Source organism: Schistocerca americana, chromosome 8 (assembly GCF_021461395.2).
Source record: "Schistocerca americana isolate TAMUIC-IGC-003095 chromosome 8, iqSchAmer2.1, whole genome shotgun sequence".
Taxonomy (NCBI): Eukaryota; Metazoa; Arthropoda; class Insecta; order Orthoptera; family Acrididae; genus Schistocerca; species Schistocerca americana.
The window spans coordinates 305,976,428-306,001,022 of record NC_060126.1 but is presented as its reverse complement, the minus strand read 5'-3'; the positions used below and the strand labels follow the sequence as shown (position 1 = coordinate 306,001,022).

Below are 24,595 nucleotides of genomic sequence, written 5' to 3'. Positions count from 1 at the left end.
ACCCTCTGGAGATTATTGTTCGTTGCATGTAGGCATGTCTGTTATGTCGTGCCCGCAGATACTTTTCATGTGTTGTTTTTGAAATCCTGTTTGTCAATGCATTTAGCTGTGCCCATTGTTCTTCGTCTGTTATTTCTGTGTATGTATGTTTCTGTATAATCGAAGAGTAGTTAAAGTCTACTGTTCGCGTATCTCCCGTAGAAGAAGACAGTGCGTTCTGGGCAACATCGCATGTCCTTGTAGGCATTTCTCTCAGACTCTCGTGGAATAAGTGTCTAGGATAAAGTGTGTGTCCGGTTAAGAAATGTACCATACCGCAGCTGGGATCGATATGTTTCATTCCAAATGCCAGGGAGGAAGTCGTACAGTCTACGTCCCTTATTACTTACGATCACTTATATCCCACTCACCTTGCCACGTATCCAAACGCCGGTACACCAGTTATTGTTTGTACCTTATCTAGTCTAACCATCTCTAACCAGTACCTCGCAGCTCTGTACCTTTATCATGATATCTACGGGGTATATTCCGATGGCTACAGATAGCCCAAGTAGAACACTTCTCTGCCCTCGTCAGACTGATGCTTTGTTGACGACCGGGTTCTGTCTGTGTGCGTACGTGCTAGCTGCGAAGCTGAGTGCTGATTCGAAGAGCCCACAGTGGTATGTCCGTATGACTGGTAGAGGTAGTCTTTTTTTTAATTTACCCTCACCAGAGTCTGTAGTATTTTTTCTGCTTTGCCTGTTTTTAGCCTTATGTGTTCGTGGAAATTCAGTTTCTCATCTACGTGTAGCCCACAATAGGGCGTAACATGCACTTGTTTGATGTTTGTGTCCTCTATTTTAACTGAAGGGTTCCTTTGGAGTGATCCTTTCGCCGATGTGTCGCTTCATTAACAGCGACTGCCGTTAAACACTTGTGTTAAGTATCCGTCAGGGTGCTATCGGAGTACAAAAGCTTCCGCAGTACCAACAGTAAACAAACTATCATAAACGGCTCCCAGCAGCGGACCCAATTACATTCATTACCGTGGTGAACAAGTTATATTACGACAGATTCAAGTAAACTGTAGTTGCGACATAAATAGTGGAATGTTAATTTAAGAACAACTTAATTTTCTTAAGGCGATCTACTATTAAGGTGATAAAATACTGACTGACGAACAAGAACAGGGACTGTAAATATATGCTATGCTGGTGATTCTGGCTACTTCGACCGCCATTGCTAGGCAAGTATGAAGCAAAAATCGTTTGTTTCTTGAAGATTAATTAACTGATACGATAGTAAATTGTGACTAATTTTTGCCAGTGTGCTTATCAGCAGTTATGTCAGTAGAAGGGTTTACTCGCTGCTTGCTTTTAGTACCCATATAAGCCTGAGAGGCATTTTTGGGCCACTCCACGAAGGGGCTTCCTTGCTGCCCGTTTACTTCCTAATGAAATGAAATGTCAGCAGGGTCCTCTGATCCTATCCTAGTCCATGGCGTAGTTAGTTGTGCTCTGCTCGTATTGGAATCGATTAAGGCTCTTAAGCTACAACAAGTTGAAGTGTCTAAAAAGTTGTGCCTTATCCACAAAAAAACAGAAGTAAACTAAACAAAGTGTGTGACAGCATCTTTCCATTTAGATTTGAATCTGATATGCCACAGTCATCCCAAATCAATGCAAGTGGATCCTTGGATGCTTTTCATGAGTGAACACTTTCCTCTTCCGTTAGACCTTAACCTTTCAAAAAGGTAGTACATTCTTATTGTTATTACTGTTGCTACTACTGTTTTTCATTGTTATATTCTGACAGTTTTTCGTTCACACTGTATTCCCTTAAGAGGTTCTGGGTATTTAAAAAGTGTTCTTTGACTGTGTTTTACTGACATATAAATCCAGTTTAGGAGGGCTGACTTTATTTCTTTCCTCTATACCCGGTAGAACCTGACCGACAAGCGAGGTCCGTCATGTCACATGAGTACTATTGTATCGCAATGCACGTGGCCTTTCTCACAGTAGATAACTGCACTAAAGACCAAGTCGCTACTAGGGCACATAACACGGATGTCGTCGTATGATAAATACGTAATACCTGGTACGGTAATATCTGTATTACGATCCCGTGGGAAAAAAACAGCCGCCTATTCAATAGAGACGACTCACTGCGCCATAAATTGACGTTATCGGTTTGTGGGTTCGACAGGGAGTTATTTCTTCGGTCTGTGGTTTTCAAAAACGTCCATAATGACCAACGGAAGACGTTTGACGACACTTTCACGATTCTGAAACGTCCTTCGATGATAAAGTGTAATATAGGGTTAGAAACGTCAGGTTCGAGGACGTAGCTACGTGTCCCATCCTTCACGAAGGATGGAGTGCCAGGCACAAAGCGGTAAATGCGTCTTGGATTTTGTTACGAAATCAGTACTCGACCACGTACACGCGAGACTGCACGAAACCGCCACAAGGTAACAAGGCAGTGTTAAGGAGGGGAGAGGAGTAGAACGAGAGTTAATTTCTGGTCGAGGCAATTGAAGACGGATGATTGAATGTACCAGCATGAAACAGACTTAGGCATTATTCAAAACAAAATTGGCCAAGTGCGAGTAGACATCACACACTGCGGGTTTCGTGCAAAATTAGTTAAGCGCGCTGATGACCCTCAACATCATGACCGGTGTCCACCGTAATGCTGAGTGCCTCCTAGTGGTGTTGCGGGCACGTGATGCAATAAGGAAAGAATGTAAGCGTAATAGAGAGGAATGGTCAGTCACTACAGCGAAGATACGGGCCGAAAATGCGGAGATCCACTGATATAAGGTGTTTTGACAAAGGGCACGTTGTTGTGGCGTTGCGGCTGAAAACAAGAATTTCTCAAACGTCGGAGTTGGTTGCCTGTGGGCGTACTACTGTCATGAGCACCTGTGGAAAGTGGTTGAAAGATGATGAAATGGCGAATGGGCCGTATGATATTAGACGGCCACGTCTCATCACAAAACCACAACCACAGCCCTCATTGTTAGCAACAGTGTTTCGCCTTTTGCCTGAGACAGCAGCGTTTCAGGAAGCACGAAAACAAGAAGGACTTACGCAAAATGTTCAGACACCAGACTTGGAGGATGTGATTAACACTGTTCAAGGCGACGCCGTGTCAGTACGAGGCAGTCGGTCACTTAGTACAGGTTAAGCCAGGCGACGGTGTAGAACATTCTCCATGACAATTGTTACTTCCCTAGTCACTTACAGCACGTGCAGGCCTTACTGTCGACACTCTTTCCACATCGGGAGCAGTTCTGTCACTGGTTTCTTCACCAGACAACCACGATTCCGAGATATGTGTTACCATCCTGTTCACAGATGAGGCCACCTTTACGCGCAGTGCTATCTTCAACTTTCATAGCAAGCACCTACGGGATAGAATGGAGAACCCTATAGTATGGTGACAGCGAATCGTTAGTATCGGTGCAACCGGAATGAGTGGCCCGGAATAATTGGTGACTGTATTTTGGGACCAGTCTCATTGTTTCCGGGGATAGATCTCCTGATACAACCAGCAACCTTGCTGCCCGCCACCCGTTGCCGCTTGCTTTTCCGTAAGAAAACACCACGTCGGCAAGCTCTCGCTTCGAATATGGAACCGTTACAAGATGAGTCAGCAAGAGAAGTAATCGGACTCACCATTACCAATTACTATGGCAGGAGAGGGCGCTAGGGCATGACGTATGAGGAATAGTATCATCGTTTAGGAGGAAACCATGCATGCTGTAACTATGGCAGCATGTTACAGCGAGTATTAGACTACAGTATTTGTAACAAAGTATGATTAAATAAATGGTCTCCAGTATGGATACCATGAATTTCCGGACATAAGTTCATTAGACCTTTCTTGTTCCGTATCCTCTCATCGATCAATCCCTAGAGTGTGTAAGCGGTGGGAAAAATCGCCCTGCACAGGCATCGTTCATCCATCCAGGGAATCGAGATTTCAACTATTTTTTCCTCATTTTCACACAGACACTGGCAATCTCTACAGAATATCCCCAGACTAGCGCGAACATACAAAAAGAAGCGAGCAGGGGACTTCAGTTTATGTATATAGATATAGAAGATTTAATAAAATATTTTTATTTACTGCCTAGAACACGACTGTATCTAACATTATATGCATGCAGGCAGTAACGTTCGCCTATTTAGTTTTTGACGGATGATGAATACAACATGTGTTCTAATGGCAAAAAGATATTTTCATCTGATATAATTACAGATTAACAGTTTTCCGAGTTTTACACTTTACGTGTATTCTGAAACCTCTATTCCTGCAAACTTTCATGAATCTACATCAACGAGAAATACTCTATAGTGTTTGGTCTGGTTTTTGGTGAGTTTTGGAGTATCGAAATATGTGAGATAGGTAGCCGAATCTTTTGACTGCACTGACTTAAAAGCGTAAATTTCTTATACCTACAAGGGATCATAGACTTTAGTAAGTGACATAAATTTGAATTTGAAGCACCAGCATGTTCAAGAGAAAAAGGGGGCTTAACAGGCGGACAGACATGTAGACAGACGGATAAAAAATGGCAAAATGTATGTATTATGTAATTATAATTCAATGGTTTTAGAATTTTTTCATTTATCTGCACTGTGAAACCTTGCTTCTTACCACATATAATGATTCCAAGTAAATGGAAAGTATTTTTTGACTATTTTTCGACCGTGACTGCCTCGAGAAATATGCAAAAGTTTTTTTAAATACCGCTACCAGTCACAAACGTTGTCAACTATTGTATTACTTATTTATTTAGCGACATGTTTCGAAGGAATACATCATCTTCAGACTAAATGGCATTACAAAAATAACTTTACAATAAGGTCATATTGATGTTACATAGGCTTTTCGTAAATGCTGTGGTCATCCTGAGAAAGAAGAGAAAACTTAGTAAGTGGCGATGTCACTTTCCAGCCTGACTGATGTTTCCACGAACATTTTTTGTAACGGTCACTCACTTTGTTCTTCTGGTGTGGCAGTCTCGTTGTGATACGCTGAGGTGTTTCCATTTCTGCGGCTCTCTTGGTCACTGTTCACAAATTGTCACTAACATAGCAGCAGTAACTTGGAAACACGATCACAAACAGTTCTGTAGTGCAATGGACAAGATAACAATACGATAACAAGACGTGAAGAAGACATGCAAACATCTGACACCACATAGATCGACAAATCGATAGTCCAATCGAAAGCAGCTGTGTTTCAACCGACATTTTGTCCACTGCACTACAGAACTGTTGGTGATCGTGTTTAGACGTTACTGCTGCTATGTTAGTGACAATTTGTGAACAATGAGCAAGAGAGCCTCGGAAGTGGAAACACCCCAGCTCATTACAACGAGACTGCCACGCCAAAAGAACGAAGTGAGCGACCGTTACAAAACATTTTCGTGGAAACATCTGTCCAGCTTCCAAAGTGACATCGCCTCTTACTAAGTTCTCTTTTCTTCCACAGGATGACCACAGCATTTTCGAAAAGACTATGTAAGATCAGTATGACCTTGTTGTAAAGTTGGTTTTGTAATGCCATTTAACCTGAAGATGGGTATTCCATCGAAAGACGTCGCTAAATAAATAAGTAATACAATAGTTGACAAAGTTGGTGACTAGTAAAGGTAATCTAAAAAAACCTTTACAGTGGAAAGTATCCTTCAGGTGTTGATGAGTGGGCTTGTGAGTTTGAAAATAAGTGGCATATATGGCCAAATCTTTTGACTGAATTGACACATAAGCTTAAACTTTTTACACCGCCAATGGATCACAGACTTGAATATGTGACATAAATACGAACTTGATGCGCCAACTGTTCCAAAGAAGAAGGTATCTTGTGATACGGACAGAGATACATGTGCTTAAAATGATAGAAAACATTCTTTTCTTGTGATCTAGTTACAAATCAACAATTTTCCGATTTTTCCTTTACTTGTGATGTGAAACTGTGTGTCTTTGCAAATTTAACAATTCCGGTTCATGATTCTACATTAACGAGAAATATCCTATGGGTTTTGATGAACGATTTTGCGAGTGTCAAAATACGTGACATAAAAGGCTTAATCTTTTGACTGCGTTGACTTAGAAGCTTAACATTTTTACACCGCCAAGGGACCATAGACCTTAGTATCTGACGCAAATCTGAATTTGATATGCTAACCTGTTAAAGAAAAAAAGTGGTCTCAACTGAAGGACAGTGAAACAGACGGATGAAAAATGACAAAAAATAATTTTTCATATTACATAAATACAAATTAAAATTTTCGGTTTTTTTTTTGCCTTTATAAGTGAACTGTGAAATCTTGCTTCGTCCCAGATTTCATGGTTCTAGGTCAACGCGAAATACCCTATAGACTTTGATAAGTTAGTTTTCGAGTATCAAAATTTGTCACACACCTTCTAACTGAACTGACTTAGAAGCTTAAATTTTTAGATTACCGAGAGACTATATTTCATAATATGTGAGATGAACCTGACCTTCACTCGTCTACTAGCTCCTGAAAAAGAGGGTTCTTAGCAGTCGGACAAACAGGCAGGTGGACGGACAACAAAGCGATCCTATAATGGTTCCATTTTTACAGACTGAAGCACAGAAATCTAAACAAATGTTCTAGGAGTATGTCTGTTGTGATTTAGATAAACAGGGAGACATTTAAATCATGATAGCAAGACGGGGACGAGTCACCGTAAGAAAGTGTTTTTTCTAATAAACGTGAACTAAATTTCTCCCAGAAAATCGTAATTTAGTGGAAAGAGGTTATTGATGACATGAAATATTCCGACATTCAATTTTTTTTAGAAACTGGGAGCGGAGGAAACTTACATCGCTTCCCGAAAACGGTATCAATAGATTCTTTCAGTTTCTGTGTAGGTATAGTTGCTGGTAAACCTTTCCGGATGTCAGGTCGTGGCAAGACTCAGTGGAGGAGCGCCTCTGAGGATGTCCAGCGCAGTCCTGGAGGAAACGTCAGGAACAGAAGAGTTTCTTGGACCACGACATCACATCCCGAAAGTTCTACCAGCAGCTACGTCATCCAGTCGTAAAAGCCTTCATTCTATGATCTGTGTAGGTAGTCGTGAACGAAGTCTCGTCCCGATTTCGGCTTATTCTTATCAGCATTATCGGTAGCCTTTCCAGAAACTTTCGTAAGTGTAATCAGGGGAGGATGAAGGCATGAAAAGTTGTCCACGAATCCATCAGTTATTTCTCGTGATTACTGATCTGAGAGACGGACTGTATCAGAGAGCAAGTAGTCTATCTAGTAATCTACTTTATAACACGAGCTGAGCAATTTGAGGATATACAAGCTTTAATTCATGTATGATCACGAACTACAGGTTCAAATGCTGAAAGTTATTCCTGAAATTCAACTTAACTGTAATATGTATAGACGTACTATCTAAAGCGACATTTCAAAATCTGTGCCAGCCCGGGCATCGAACCCTGGTATCCCGCTTTAAGCAAGAAGTCGCCTTAAGCGCTTTGGCTATCCGAGTACACTCTTCAGACAGACCCAGACTTCCATATGTCACTCAAATATCTCCATATTCTAACAGATTATTGATTCATTTACCAAAACTGGCACATCTCATGATTCCTGCGCAGGTTTTAGAATCAAGACAACGAGAAGCCACAGAATATTGCCATTTTCGTCACAGGCCCATCTTCGCCTTATACATATTTGATTGTTAATTCTACAATCTGCACGGGAATCACGAGACTTGCGAGTGTGGGTAAATGAATTAATAATCTATGAGAAGAGATAGATAGTTGTGTGACATAGTTTGTGCCTGTCTGGGAAGGTGGACCGATAGCTAAAGCGGTTGAGGCAACCGCTTGAATAAAGTGGGAAATCCGGGTTCGCGTTCCGGTCTGGCACAAATTTTCATATTGCCTGTGGAAGCAGTACACGACCTTATAATAATAAAGATAAAAACAGCAAGAACATAAAAATAGTTTAGTTGTAGCGTAACAAAATAAATTAATAATAAAATTATATATGCATAGATGAATTAATTTCCATTTATAATTTCAACTGGCTAATTTTTGTAGTCCCTACAAACAGATTGAGGATGTTAAGTTTTGAAGTAATTATGTTGTACAAAATTATATGGCCTGTTACCTGAAATTTTCAATGTATTAATTAAATCATGAATAGGTAATTTTTCCAGTTATCTCTCATCTTGTAACTGTTTTGATTCATTTCTATATCATAAACCACCATTACAAATAAACAACGTGTTAATCATGAAGTCATGTTACTGTCAATATCCTTACTATGTACATGAGAACAGAACAAATGTTCATGCATTATTGATGTTCAAATGTGTGTGAAATCTTATGGGACTTAACTGCTAAGGTCTTCAGTCCCTAAGCTTACAGACTACTTAACCTAAATTATCCTAAGGACAAATACACACACCCATGCCCGAGGGAGGACGCGAACCTCCGCCGGGACCAGCTACACAGTCCATGACTGCAGCGCCTTAGACCGCTCGGCTAATCCCGCGCGGCTTCATGCATTATTTCCTAATTGATATTACTAGAGCAAGAATAGTCAGAGGGACTGTATAAAGTGTTTGTAACAACGCAGTCTCATGATGTCCCACAGTTTAGCACAAGTTCACTGAAATATTCTCTTTTCCTTTAACATATTATATTAAAAAATTATAGCCCTATACAATTCATTTACATAAACAAGCGTAATAGCCTGCAACAGTAAAACTAATGATTATATAAAGTGCACATTTAGAATTGCAAAAGGAAGGCAATACTGAAACTGAAAACTATGTTAACAGTGAGCATAAGTTTAAGTATAATTGCGAAGGCTTCCACGAACAGCGTCAGTCGACATAAAAGTTTTCTGGATATGGTATTGCGTCATATTGCATAAAACTACTGCTGGAGGAAACCAACGTATCGGGCATGATTGCAACGGCCTTCTTCGCACCCAGGAGTGTTTCTAAGATTAGATCATTAGAGTTGTAATTAGTGATGATATACTAAACTGGAATATTAAAAAATGGAATAAGGCCAAAACAAGTGATTGGTTGCTACGAGGGGCGTCCCATAAGTAAAGCAACACAAATTTTTCCCCGGCCAATTTCGGATAGAAAAATGCGGATTTTGTTGTGGGACATGGCAGAATATTCCCACTTCATCCCCTAAACTTCACTGCACTGTTCTTTCTCACCCTCTGTACAGCCCGGATCTCGCACCTCCCGATATCCATCCTTCTGGCCCAATGAAGGATGCATTTCGCGGGAAGCTGTAGGTGGATGGTGGGGAAGTTATTGCTGCAGCAAAACGTTGGATTCGACGTCAACCAGAAGAGTGGTAACATGCGGGCGTAGAGGCACTCCATCTAAGGTGGCGTACGGCAGTAGCATTGAATGGGGACTATGCTGAAAGATTGGATTTTGCAGCCAAAGGAGTTGTGAATATTAGGTTGTTTGGAATCCTGAATAAAACCAACTTGCTTTCAGAAAAAAAGTAACATTACTTACTGAACGCCCCTCGTACTACACATCCTGCAGGATCAGTGAATAATTAACTTGGGAGAGGAGGAAAATAAAAGGGGGTAAAAATGGTAGAGGATGCATACAATAGCCTAGCATACTGAGCTAAACCAGATCTGTCTTCAGAGTGAACACTACAAAAGCTTTAAAAGTATTCCTGTGATAAGAAACTTCCTGACAGATTAAAACGGTGTCCCGGACCAAGACTTGAAAATAGGATTCTTGCCTTTCGCGAAATAGTGCTCTACAAACTGAGCTACTCGCGGCTCGTCCTCACAACTCCACTGCAAAATGAAAACCTCGTTCTGGAAACATCCTCCAGGCTGTGGCTGAGCCATACCTTCCCAATATCCTTTCTTCCAGGAGTGCTAGTCTTGAAAGTTTAGCAGGAAGGCTTCTCTGAAGACAGAAAGTTAGGGGATGAGGTACTGGGGGAAATAAACATGTGAGAACGTGTCCTGATTCGTGCTGGGGTAGCTCTGTTGGTAGAGCACTTGCCCGCAAAATGTAAAGGTCCCCAGATCGAGTCTCGATATGGCACACAGTTTTAATGTTCCGGTAAGCTTCATACCAACGCACACTCCACACTAAAGTGAAAATCTCATTCCGGAGTGCTGTGATAATCTCTATTGGTACAACAAATAATTAATAATATTCAGTTACTTGGACACATCTCTGTTCCAACCTTTGTCAAATAAATTAAATCAAGGTACTGTTAAATCTATAGTCATGAACATTTTTATAATAATTCTATTATGAAACAATTCTTTTGTAGGTCAGTGGTAAGCTACTCGTAAATCTGGAAGCCGTGGTCCAGGGGTATCGACTTTGACCACTACTCAGAAGGTCCTGGGTGCTTGGTTTAAACCGAACCCCCGCTAGAAATTATAAAAAAATCATCAGCACTGGTAGCCAAAGACTTCCGGCATAAGAAGACATCCTCTTACTGTCAACAGCATTGTCAAAGAGGGTGGACGAATGGACAGAGGTTCAGGAGACTCCTTTGCACTTGGGGTGGGAAACGGCCACTAAAAGGAGGACGAATAGGCAATGATAAATAGGAGGAGGATGCAGAAAGGAACGGAAACAACTGCATTAGAGACGTATAATGTTAAACCACAGGATATGTGGCCTGTAATTGAATAAGTGTCATTATGGCCTCTCCGTTGACGAAAAACTCCGGACTTGTCCCCCATTCAGATCATCGGGAAGGGACTGCCAAGGTTGAAGCGGATATGGGAGAAATACGGCGTAATCAACAAAAGGGTAACGGTCCACGACTCGGGTTACGAAATATCAGAAGTTTGAACGTAGTAGAGAAATTAGGAAATCTGAAAAGTGAAATGGTATGAGTCAGTCCAGATATAGTGGGAGGTTAGTTAAATGAATGGAAAGATTTCTGGTCGCACAAATATAAGGCAACAACAGGAGCAGAAAATACTACAAAGGGAGTAGGTTTCCTTATGAACAGGAAGGTGGGAAAGAGAGAGAGTTACTATGAATAGTTCAGTGATAGGATTATTCTCATTAGAATCGATAGCAAACCACACCACCAATGATAGTTCAGGTATACATGCTGTCATCGTAAGCAGAAGACGAAAAGACAGAGAAAGTATATGAGAATACAGAAATGTTAAATCAGTACGTAAAGAGAGATGAAAATATAGTAGTCATGGGAGACTGGAGCACGGTTGTAGCACATAGAGTAGACGAAGGGGTTATGGGAGAAGTAGGCTTAGTAACAGGAATGAGAGAGGAGAAAGAGTAATAGAATCTGCAATAAATTCAGCTAGTAATAGTAAATACCCTGATCTAGAATCAAAAGAGGAGGAAATACACTGGGAAAAGACCGGAGATACTGGAAGGAACCAGTCAGATTGCATCATGTTCAGACAGCGATTCTGAAATCAAATATTAGATTCTACGGCTTTCCGATGAGCAGATATAGACCACGATCACAATTTTGTAATGATGAAGAGTAGACTGAAGTTTAAGACACTAGTCAGGTAGAATCAATACGCAAAGAAGTGTGATACGGAAGTAATGACATAAGACATATGCTTCAAGTTCTCTGAGACTATAGCTGTTGAGATAATGAATAGCTCAGTAGGCATTTCAGATGAAGTGGAATGGGCATCTCTAAAAAGGACAATCAAGGATATTTACAATAAAAATGTAGGCAAAAGGAAGTTAACTGTGAAGAAACCATTGGTAACAGAAGAAATATTTCAGCTGATCGACGTAAGAAGGAAGTACAAAAAATGTTCAAGAAAATATGGGAACACAGAGTTATAAGTCACTTAGGAACGAAATAAATAGGAACTACAGAGAAACTAAGCCGAAATGGCTGTATGAAAAATGTGAAGAAATCTAAAAAGATACATTTGTCATAAGGACTGATTCAGAATACTGGAAAGTAAAAACACTCTTCGGTGAAATTAAAATACAAGGGCAGTAACATTAAGAGAGCAACGGGAATTCCGTTGTTAAATTCACAGGTTAAAGGCCTTCATAAGTGGTAGGACGCGTCTGACGTACGTGGTAGAAGAAGAAACAGGAGTTGACAGGGATGAGATAGGGGACCCAATAATAGAACCAGAATTTAACAGAGCTTTGGATGACTTACATTCAAATAAGGCAGAAGGTATAGATAACATTCCACTCTAATTTCTAAAATCATAGGGGAAGTGGCAGGAAAACGACTGTTCACGTTGGTGTGTGGAATGTATGAGACTCGCAACATACGATCAGTCTTTCGAAAAAAACATCATCAGCACAATTCTGAAGATAGGCAGAACAAACATAGATAGGCCTTAGTTTGAGGAAGAAATTTCTGAGAATGTGCATTTGGAGCACAGCATTGTGAAACAGAGAGACATGGACTGTGGGAAAACCGGAACGGAAGAGATTCGTTGCATTTGAGATGTGGTGCTGAAGAGGAACGTTGAAAATTAGGTGGACCGATAAGGTAAAAAATGAAGACATTCTCCATGGAATCGGAGAGGAAAGGAATAGATGTAAAACACTGATAAGAAGAAGGGACAGAGTGAGAGCATGACTCTTAAGATGTCTTAGAATAACTTCTATGGTACCAAAGTCATCTGCAAGGGGTTAAATACGTAGAGGAAGACAGACTTTGGACTATATACGGCAAATAATTGAGAATATAGGCAACAAGTACAAGTCTGAGATGAAAACATTGGTACAGGAGAGCAATTCGTGGTGGTCCACATCAAACCAATGAGTAGACTGATGACACAAAAAAACTGAAAACTGAATTCAACAAATTTCGAGTCATAAATGTTTTCTTGGATAGCATAGGTACTTTTATCTATTATCAACATGATGGTAAACTCCTTTAAATTTAATGAGATGCTGATAAATGCTTTGGTTTTAAATTTCATACCAACGATTCATATGAAGTCAATCTTATAAGTGTATATTTAAATATATACCTTAGATGAAATATTTTCAACAAGTGTTGTTGAGTTACATCAGTCCTACAAGTGTGACTTCAGCACAGATTAAGCCTATACTAAATAATTTACTAATTACAAATTAATTTGATAGTTAAATGAAATTACTGTATAAGTGGAAACTAGTAAATAAGTTTGGCAAAAGTTTTACGATGAAGAAAGAATTTTAAAAAAATAAGTACAGAAATTACTGTGCAAATGGAAACAAGTAAATAAGATAGGCAAAAAACTGTGCAATGAAGGAAGAATTTTAAAAAAATAAGTTTACAACAATATATATTTGAAACAACGTAATCATAAATGAAAAGCAAAGCAAAAATTTAAAAAAGATAATAGTCCATACAAGACGAGTACAACTTCTCTGTTATGTGTAATTAGTTGGGGTACCCAGCTGCACTCAGGGAGTTGACATGAGATTGTGTGGTAGGTCGATAAGCTTTAAAGTATAACAGGCAAAAAAAATACTGAAAATATATTCTACCTATTTACAATACTTGTTAAAGTATAAGAGGTAAAATTTTTTTATTGAAAACGTTATAGCTATTTACAATGCTTATTTGTTGTTTTTGTGGTCTTCAGTCCAGAGACTGGTTTGATGCAGCTCTCCACGCTACTCTATCCTGTGAAAGCTTCTTCATCTCCCAGTGCCTACTACAGCCTACATTGTTCTGAATCTGCTAAGTACATTCATCTCTTGGTCTCCTTCTACGATTTTTACCCTCCACGCTGCCCTCCAATACTAAATTAATGATCCCTTGCTGCCTCAGAACATATCGTACCAACCGATCCCTTCTTCTGGTCAAGCTGTGCCATAGATTTCCCTTCTCCCCAATTCTATTCAATACCTCCTCATTAGTTATGTGATCTATCCATGTAATCTTCAGCATTCTTCTGTAACACCACATTTCGAAAGCTTCTATTCTCTTTTTATCCAAACTATATATCGTCCATGTTTCACTTCCATACATGGCTACACTCCATACAAATACTTTCAGAAACGACTTCGTGACACTTAAATCTATACTCGATGTTAACAAATTTCTCTTCTTCAGAAACGCTTTCCTTGCCATTGCCAGTCTACATTGTATATCCTCTCTGCTTCGACCATCATAAGGTATTTTGCTCCCCAAATAGCAAAACTCGTTTATCACTTTAAGTGTCTCATTTCCTAACCTAATTCACTCAGCATCACCCGACTTAATTCGACTACGTTCCATTATACTCGTTTTGCTTTTCTTGATGTTCATCTTATATCCTTCTTTTAAGACGCTGTCTATTCCGTCCAACTGCTCTTCCAAGTCCTTTGCTGTCTCTGACAGAATTACAATGTCATCGGCGAACCTCAAAGTTTTTATTTCTTCTCCATGGATGTTAATATCTACTCCGAGTTTTTACTTTGTTTCCCTTCCTGCTTGCTCAATATACAGATTGAATAACATCGGGGAGAGGCTACAACCCTGTCTCACTCCCTTCCCAACCACTGCTTCCCTTTCATGCCCCTCGACTCTTATAACTGCGATCTGGTTTCTGTACAAATTGTAAATATCCTTTCGCTCCCTGTATTTTATCCCTGCCACCTTCAGAATTTGAAATATTCCAGTCAACATTGTCAAAAGCTTTCTCTAAGTGTACAAATGCTAGAAACGTAGGTTTGTCTTTTCCTAATCTAGCTTCTACGGTAAGTCGTAGGGTCAGTATTGCCTCACGTGTTCCAACATTTCTATGGAATCCAAACTGACCTTCCCCGAGGTCGGCTTCTACCAGTTTTCCCATTCATCTGTAAAGAATTCGCGTTAGTATTTTGCAGCCGTGACTTATTAAAATGATAATACTTACATACATAAAACTTTTCATTCTGTTATCCACGGTATATATGCACAAATTTTTCGAACTTCCTACTCGAGAGCGAGTTGCGTTTAGTAGACTGTGAGGAAAGCAGTAAAGCAGTAGCCTTTAAGGTTGATGCCGCAATGTCTTAAAGTTTGTCCCTACCCATTGTTAATATTGTAAAACTGCAGGCTAATTTGACTGGAAATTGCAATTTTTTAAATTGGATTGGCAGCTCATATTGACTAGTGGCATTCTAGATATAAGTAGTGTGTGTCCTTTGTGCTGACCAGTCATAAGTTCGGCTTCGATGATGTTATTCGATAGCTGATTGACGATCATCCTTGTTCGAACGGCGATCCGGTTGTAAGTCGAAGACAGTGTAATGACATTCCTGGTACGTGGAAAGGGATTAGAAATTCTGTACGGAAATTCACACTTTCTTCGACGTTTCCCATTGTGTCGATTGATTTGTACATTCTCTCTTCGCTGGGAATGTCCTTTTCAATATTAAAGTTACTATCGTCGACAGTATTATTTTTAGTAGCCAAAATTACCCTTTCAAATACCCAGTCCAGAATGGCATAGTTGTGAACAATGTTTGGATAAATTTGGTCGATGAGTTCGTTTACAGCAACGGCTATGTTGCATGAATCACTGTAAATCATTGTTGAGTTTAATGTGGCCGGTCCTCTCGTCAGTAAGACACATGCCTTCTCCAATCTGTAAAAGCTATTGAGCAAAATATGCTATTGTTTCGTCTTTCGATACTTAATTTCTTATTTTCTTTGTTAGTCGCAGTATTTGTATGTTTGGCCAGAGGTGTGATTTCTTAAGTGTGTACTGATCTTTTCTGCTGTGTTGACTTCGGGATAACTCGAAGTGTTTGTCGAAGATCTGAGAGAATGAGTAGAGCTTCACTCTTCACTTTAGAGTTTCCTCGTAGGTCTTGTAACGTTCTGTCAATGAGTTCGGGTGATTTTTTTATGTTACATTGTGTGTTCTTCCCAGAAGATAGTTTTAGCTCGCTTCAGAAGTTCACTCCGTCCACATTTTCTTGAGTCTTTACATACCGGGAATTGTTCTTCGGCTATATTCAACGGTAGTGTACGGCGGAATGGGCAGTGCAAGTGCGATGGGTTGTTCAGCACGTATTTCCGCCAGCATTGGATTTATTAGAAACCTTTTCCTAGTTCGTGCTAGTGCGTTCAGGTAAGTAATTTCGCCAGTGTTGTTGTCGATCCGACGCACGATAAAGTTGTAAATTTCCTTTTGTTAAAAAAACGTCCAGCTATGAAAAACAATTTTTTACCATAGCTGTTTTGGGTGGGTTACATGTTTAAGAAATATGGTGAGTAAGTCTCTCATTTGTGCAGATGAGATGGTGAGGGAGGCTTCTTGTAGCGCGATCTCGCAGCGGTTGTCGTCTTCCAGTAGTCCTAAGCGTTGGCATGCTTCTACGTACTTCTGGCGATGGTAGTTGTCACCAGTTTTGAGATCTGTGAATCTTGTTGGTCCCCATATTTTGTGAAACACCGTCCACAGATACAAACATTCGGCGTTGTTCGAATGTACAATGTATACTCGGCCTAGTGTGTCAGTCTTCGTAAATCCAGGATGATCTACTTGCTTTCGTCGTTGAAAGATTTTTGTTGTTGTGTTCCACGTTTAACTGGTGTGGACGTTGACATATAATAACGTTTTCGCGAATGAATACGTTTGGCACAATCGGTGTAAAGCTGTTAATGTTGTGTTCTGAGGTGGTTCGCTTGCAATTTTTCTGCCGGTGTCTTTTGTGAAGTAATGTCTCGTCCATTTTCCAAGTGTACTGCTAGATGTTCGACTGTATCGGATCGAAGTGACACCGAAAGAAGTCATTAGGAAGGAGGCGTTGTACGCTTTTATATTTTGGAAAAAGTGTTTTGATTCTGGAGTTTCTCCGATCATGTAAAGAAAAAAAATCTTGTGGTGGTAATTTAATTTTTCCATTCATCCTACAGAAACCTGGTGTTTCTCTACATAATTTTTTCCTTTTGAAAAAATATGCATATGTTATTCGTTTTTTCGATTACGACGTATTTGTGTTTATTATATTCTTTCATCGGGTACTAGTGGAATGCTTCATTTTTTACGTTGTACTGCTTACTTGTTCTCGTCCACCCTTCCCGTAGGGTGATATTTTCATGGCTGGCTTGAGTAGGTAGTCTTTTATTAAAAGATGTGTCGCAATTCTTGATTCTTCAGTCCGTTCATTTCGCTGTTGTTTGGTTTCTCTGTTTCTCACGGTGTTCATTCTCGTTCATTAGGAATTTAAATGTGCTTCGCGATCTCCGTCTGTTTCGTTTTTCGTTCTTCTTTTTGTTTCCGCAATTTGCTTTAAAAATGGCGAGATCTTCTCCTCTTTTATGTTTGACATTGTCTATCAAATCGACGTTTTATTAATCCGTTCATTAAGTACATTTTACACACTATTTGCACCATATTTTCGATTTATATTCACTTAATGTATTACTCTGACTACTCACACTTCACTGTTTGTTTTTGGTTTTCCCTTCGTCACTGACGAGAAACTGACGTTCGAACCCAAGGCGTTTCTTGCTTTATTTAATCCTACCAATGGGTAGCCCCACCAGTGGCGAATACCAAAACATATAATAGAGGCTTCGAATGGTCTACAATGTTTCAGAACCTCCCATAACATTAGAGAGTGTTCTCAAACGTTCCACAATGATCTGTGACGTTCCGCGATGTTTCCGAGCATTCTGGAATCTTCCCGAATATTTCAGACTACTCCCTAACATTCCAGAACATCCAGATCATTGTGGAAGATTCTGGAACATTCTGGAAAGTTGGGGAATGCTCTAGGATACTTTAGAATAATCTGCAATGTTCTTGAATAATGTAGAATGTTGTGGAATGTTCTAGAAATTTCTAGAGGGTGGAACTACCCAGGCCTTATATCTTCAAAAGCACGCCCTTCAGGTTAAAACGGAAATTTGCTTCTTGGATGAGGGTAGAGGGCTACCACACCATATAGCTCCATTGATCATATGAGGACTCGTTTGTACATTTTAGTGGCCCACTCATTGTACTCTTACTTTTATAATGTATTTTCATTAAAGTGGTCATTGTACTCTTACTTTTATAATGTATTTTCATTAAAGTGGTCACACTTAAACGTCTGCTAAATTTGTTGGTATTTTTAAAATAGTTTATATTAGTTAGCTTCCTGTGTTTTTATCAGTTTGGACAGATTTAAATATATAGGTCACTTAGATTAAAACAATTACATATTTCAAAATAATACTTAATGATGTACTACAAGTAGTATTTTAGAAATCATTAATTTAAATTAATGAACTAACTAGAATAACAATCTAATTGTTTTACTTTACTAAGCATAAGTAATTGTTAACTATCTTACGCTAAAGAAATAATTTTAATAATGATTTTAATTATAGCAACAATAATTATATTATATTACTGCATGCAAGTTCATATCTCAGTCATTACTTGTGAACAAAACAGATCATCAATATACGCTAAATTTCAAAATAATAAACCTCTCTCTTAGAGTAGCAATCTTTAGGTTTAATTTCAACATCATTCTTAATCTGTTCTGTATGACTTACTTTTGGCAATCAACCTATTTGCCTTCAAATTTATAATTAAAGGAATTAAATGTTCCTTCTTAATAAAATTTTGCATCTCTAGAATTCCAGCCTACAATGATAGTTGAGTATATGACGACTCTCAAACGATGATTGAAAACATTTCTCACAAACAGATTACCGGTACCAGATGTTCTAATACTTCAACGATCTTCCAAAGTAAACAATATAAACTATAAAAACTTCGTTACTCTGTAATTTTACTACTAAGTACATGTACGTATAATTGGAGCTACAACAAGAATATCAACTCAAGAACAACTACGTTAGATGACTTACGAAATAGTGATAACAACATACATTAATTTATTATTGCACCTAGGGAGTTTGTAAGAAGTTTCTTCGTTTTATCTCATTAGGGGTGCTGAAGAGAAAAGCACATGGATAAAATCAATGTATATATTATCTTTAAACATAATCAACTAACAAATAAAATCCTGCTACCCTTTTCACTATTATAAGTTTTGGTTTCTGGTTCTATCAATCACTATTTATGCCCAAAGCTTTTTCTGATTTAATGTGGTATGAATTTTGCTCGTGGTAACAATGTTCAGTTACATATTAGATCCGATAGCAAGAAATTTCCAATGCAATAATATCAAGTGTTAATTCATCAAAGTTAATCTTTAACACAGATGAGAGATTAGTTATTACCTGAGATATATACTTGCTACTGTAAAGTATATGACATTATGTTTATAACACGTGGTGAAATATACAACAATCAAAATCTTTGAGGTGACTATGAGTGTATGCTTCTGCTATGAATATTAACGTTACCAAGTAATTAATAGCTGCCATAAATAAAAATATTTCCGTTGGCAGTCACCACCATCCTCTGTCAATAAAATGGAGTTAAAAGGCTGTACACGATAATTGTCAAATTTTGCTGTCTGTTTGATGTTTTAGTCCTGCTGTTCTGTATATGTGACCTGAAACAATATTATTGTATTAATACCTATTTTCTAAGCTGGTGGCTGGTTTAGGCAGTATCTATCTTACCCCTAGTGAGATAAGCCTTCACATCCTTACATTTGTCCTCTAGTCATCCCTGCGTAGGCATTTTGTACTTCCTGTCGATATCATTTTTGAGACGTTTGTATTCCTTTTTGCTTGCTTCATTAACTGCATTTTTATATTTTCTCTTTTTATCAATTAAATTCAATATATCTTCTGTTACCCAAGGATTTCTCCTAGCCCTCGTCTTTTACCTACTTCATCCTCTGCTGCCTTCACTGTTTCATCCCTCAGAGCTACCCATTCTTCGTCTACTGTATTTCTTTCCCCCATTCCTGTCTTTCGTTTCCCAATGGAATCCCTGAAACACTCTACAATCTCTGGTTCTGTCAGTTTATCGAGGTCCCTTCTCCATAGATTCCCTCCTTTTTGCTGTTTCTTCAGTTTTAACCTACAGTTCATAACCAATAGATTGTGGTCAGAGTCCACATCTGCTCCTGGAAATGTCTTACAATTTAAAACCGGGTTCCTAAATCTCTGTCTTAGCATTTTATAATCTATCTGAAACCTTCCAGTATCGCCAGGCCTCTTCCATGTAAAGAACCTTCTTTCATGATTCTTGAACCAAGTGTCAGCTATGATTAAGTTACGCTCTGTGCAAATTTCTACCAGTCGGCTTCCTCTTTCATTTCTTACCCCTCATTACACATTCACCTACAACATTTCCTTCTATTCCTTTTCCCACTACTGAATTCCAGTCACCAATGCCTATTAAATTTTCGTCTCCCTTCACTATCTGAATAATTTCTTTTATCTAATCACAGATTTAATCAATCTCTTCGTCATCTGCGGAGCTAGTTGGCATATAAACTTCTACTACTGTGTTAGGCGTGGGCTTCGTGTCTATCTTGGCCACAATAATGCGTTAACTATGGTATTTGTAGTAGCTTACCCGCACTTCTATTTTTTTATTCATTATTAAAACAACTCCTACATTACCCCTATCTGATTTTGTATTTATAAGCGTGTATTCACCTCACCAGAAGTCTTGTTCCTCCTGCCACCGAACTTCACTAATTCCCACTATATCTAACTTTAACCTATCCGTATCCCTTTTTAAATATTCTAACCTACCTGCCCGATTAAGATATCTAACACTCCACGATCCGATACGTAGAACGCCAGTTTTCTTTCACCTGATAACGACGTCCTCCTGAGTAGTCCACGCCAGGTAATCCGAATGGGTGACTTTAATCTCCGGAATGTTTTATCCAAGGGGACGCCATCATCAGTTAACTATACAGTAAAGCTGTAGTTTCCCCTTGCTTTCAGCCGGTCGCAGTACCAGCACTGGAAGGCCGTTTTGGTGAGTGTTACAAGGCCTGATCAGTCAATCATCCAGACTGTTGGCCCTGCAACTACTGAAAAGGCTGCTGCTCCTCTTCAGGATCCACCCGTTTGTCTGGCCTCTCAACAGATACCCCTCCATTGTGGTTGCGCTTACGGTACGGCTATCTGTATCGCTGAGGGACGCAAGCCTCCCTACCAGCTGTAAGGTCCATGGTTCATGGGGGAGGCATGCAGGGTTAGCAGACTTAAACCGTGAATCAAATACAGAGTTAGCAGACTTGAAAACTGGAACGGCGGATCTAAAGACCGAAACGGCGAATTTAAAAACAGCAACAGATGCAGGGTTATCGGCAACCAGTGCTGCCTTAAATGGTCTCAAATTTGAAACATATGCTGGATTCAAAAAAGTCCGCGAAGATCAGCAAAAACTACAAACGGAAATTAATGAACAGTTTACTGAAATACGGAGAGAGGCGAGAGAATCGCGCGAGCTTATACAACCGTTAATGGCTGACCAGAAAAAGAGGCGTTCTGTCGTTGACCAGGTGTAGGATGCAGTGTCTAATGTTAATCAAAGAGTTAATAATCTAGCACGTAAGACGTCTAGTAAGGCGCAACAAATCGTGGAAGAGCTCAATGGCAGAAAACGTGTAACTTGAGTCGCATTAAAAAGATTCGACTCACGCGTTGAAAACATACTGTCGAAAAATCAAAAACCGTGTGAACACCTTCGTACAGAATTGAAACAGTGTATTGAGTATCGTACAGAAAGCAGTAGCGAGGCAACGGAATCAGTGGTATCATGCGACATAGTGATGGACAGAAATACAGAAGTAAACAAGTCAGTTGTGCAGTCTTCCGTAGCAGTAGCGGAAACGCAAAAACGTCATGAAATTCCAGTGTTATATCCACAAGGGGCTGCGTCAGTGATTACTGAAAGGAAACAGAAGCAAATAGGAAAAGAAGAGTTAACACAGGTGAGCTAAGCAGGTAATGAGCGATCACGGCTGACAATGAGGTCAGCATCACTCAGGACTTCTCTGACTCCATTGCAACTGGCGTCAGAAGTGACTAGAAAAATCGATCAATGTCGTGGGCTGCCATAGAGTGCAGTTGGTCGATTGAAGAAAAACTATTTTTTCTGGTTGTAATTCCTTCAAGTATTACTCAATGGCAGGCAGACTGATCAGGCAGAGCCATTGGAAAGTGAAGTTTGAGGTAAGTTAATTAGGTTGGATGAGTTCAGAGGATGTGCTAAGGAAGATTATTGTGGCATGTATTAAAATCAGTGGTCTCACGGTAATTTATCAGGTCGTAATATATGTTATCTGAAGTCATTTCCAGTGATATACACTCCTGGAAATTGAAATAAGAACACCGTGAATTCATTGTCTCAGGAAGATGAAACTTTATTGACACATTCCTGGGGTCAGATACATCACATGATCACACTGACAGAACCACAGGCACATAGACACAGGCAACAGAGCATGCACAATGTCGGCACTAGTACAGTGTATATCCACCCTTCGCAGCAATGCAGGCTGCTATTCTCCCATGGAGACGATCGTAGAGATGATGGATGTAGTCCTGTGGAACGGCTTGCCATGCCATTTCCACCTGGCGCCTCAGTTGGACCAGCATTCGTGCTGGACGTGCAGACCGCGTGAGACGACGCTTCATCCAGTCCCAAACATGCTCAATGGGGGACAGATCCGGAGATCTTGCTGGCCAGGGTAGTTGACTTACACCTTCTAGAGTACGTTGGGTGGCAAGGGATACATGCGGAAGTGCATTGTCCTGTTGGAACAGCAAGTTCCCTTGCCGGTCTAGGAATGGTAGAACGATGGGTTCGATGACGGTTTGGATGTACCGTGCACTATTCAGTGTCCCCTCGACGATCACCAGTGGTGTACGGCCAGTGTAGGAGATCGCTCCCCTCACCATGATGCCGGGTGTTGGCCCTGTGTGCCTCGGTCGTATGCAGTCCTGATTGTGGCGGTCACCTGCACGGCGCCAAACACGCATACGACCATCATTGGCACCAAGGCAGAAGCGAGTCTCATCGCTGAAGACGACACGTCTCCATTCGTCCCTCCATTCACGCCTGTCGCGACACCACTGGAGGCGGGCTGCACGATGTTGGGGCGTGAGCGGAAGACGGCCTAATGGTGTGCGGGGCCGTAGCCCAGCTTCATGGAGACGGTTGCGAATGGTCCTCGCCGATACCCCAGGAGCAACAGTGCCCCTAATTTGCTGGGAAGTGGCGGTGCGGTCCCCTACGGCACTGCGTAGGATCCTACGGTATTGACGTGCATCCGTGCGTCGCTGCGGTCCGGTCTCAGGTCGACGGGCACGTGCACCTTCCGCCGACCACTGGCGACAACATCGATGTACTGTGGAGACCTCACACCCCACGTGTTGAGCAATTCGGCGGTACGTCCACCCGGCCTCCCGCATGCCCACTATACACCCTCGCTCAAAGTCCGTCAGCTGCACATACGGTTCACGTCCACGCTGTCGCGGCATGCTACCAGTGTTAAAGACTGCGATGGAGCTCCGTATGCCACGGCAAACTGGCTGACACTGACGGCGGCGGCGCACAAATGCTGCGCAGCTAGCGCCATTCGACGGCCAACACCGCGGTTCCTGGTGTGTCCGCTGTGCCGTGCGTGTGATCATTGCTTGTACAGCCCTCTCGCAGTGTCCGGAGCAAGTATGGTGAGTCTGACACACCGGTGTCAATGTGTTCTTTTTTCCATTTCCAGGAGTGTATTTCACATGTAAAAGACGTGGAAATTATGCCTGGCAGTATGACGAATGAGCATGTTTAATGACTAGGCGAAAAAAATTCGAATTGTGTTACAGTAGTGTTAGAGGTACGCGTTCTTCTGGTGATCGCACTGTGTGTTCCTTATTGTTCGCCCTAGTGTGCAAGTCGAGGCTTTACAATGAGTGTCGTATGGCATATGAAGAGTCCATAGGAATAAGGGGTTAAGTAAAAAAAAATGAAATTTTAGATTATTACAGTATCAGAAAGCTTTCAACAAGCTGCTTCTATTATTTTTGTTCATGGAAAGAAGGGGGATAGTCCCAAAGTTACAGCGGTTTAAAAATATAGCACCCACGGGACAAGGAGGTAACTAAACTAAATTCCATCCGAACAGGCCATGAAGGCCCAACGGTACCGACCGGCCGCCGTGTCATCGTCAGACCACAGGCGTCACTGGATGCGGATATGGAGCAGTATATGGTCAGCACACCGCTCTTACGGCCGTATGTCAGTTTCCGAGACCGGAGCCGCTACTTCTCAATCAAGTAGCTTGTAAGTTTGCCTGACGAGGGCTGAGTGAACCCCGCTTGCCAACAGCGCTCGGCAGACCGAATGGTCACCCATCCAAATGCTAGCCCAGCCCGCCAGCGCTTAACTTCGGTGATCTGAAGGGAACCGGTGTTACCACTGAAACAAGGCCGTCGGCAAAAAGGAGGTAAGTCAGTGTGAAACTAGGAAAAAAGGAGGTTAGTCAGTTGGCAGCAGTGATAGCAGCTGTTGTTTACTGTCTATGATTATTACATGTTGAGTATGTGCTGTTGGAGAGGTTAAGTAAGTGCTTTGTTTGTTGTGTGAATTGTTTAGTTTGATTTACATTTTATATGAACTGTGGAAGTGAAGATGGTAAATGAAGATGAGGAAAATATCATCTTCAGTCAACGAAGAAAAGGAAGACGACAGATCGACTTTCCGACGTGAGAAATGGTTCAAATGGCTCTA

The 24,595-nt window shown here is 40.6% G+C and overlaps 1 pseudogene; it reads right to left on the bottom strand.

The window, feature by feature from the left end:
* Positions 1-24,184: 24,184 nt before the first annotated feature.
* On the bottom strand, positions 24,185-24,302 carry LOC124546332 (annotated as a pseudogene).
* Between the last annotated feature and the right edge of the window lie 293 nt (positions 24,303-24,595).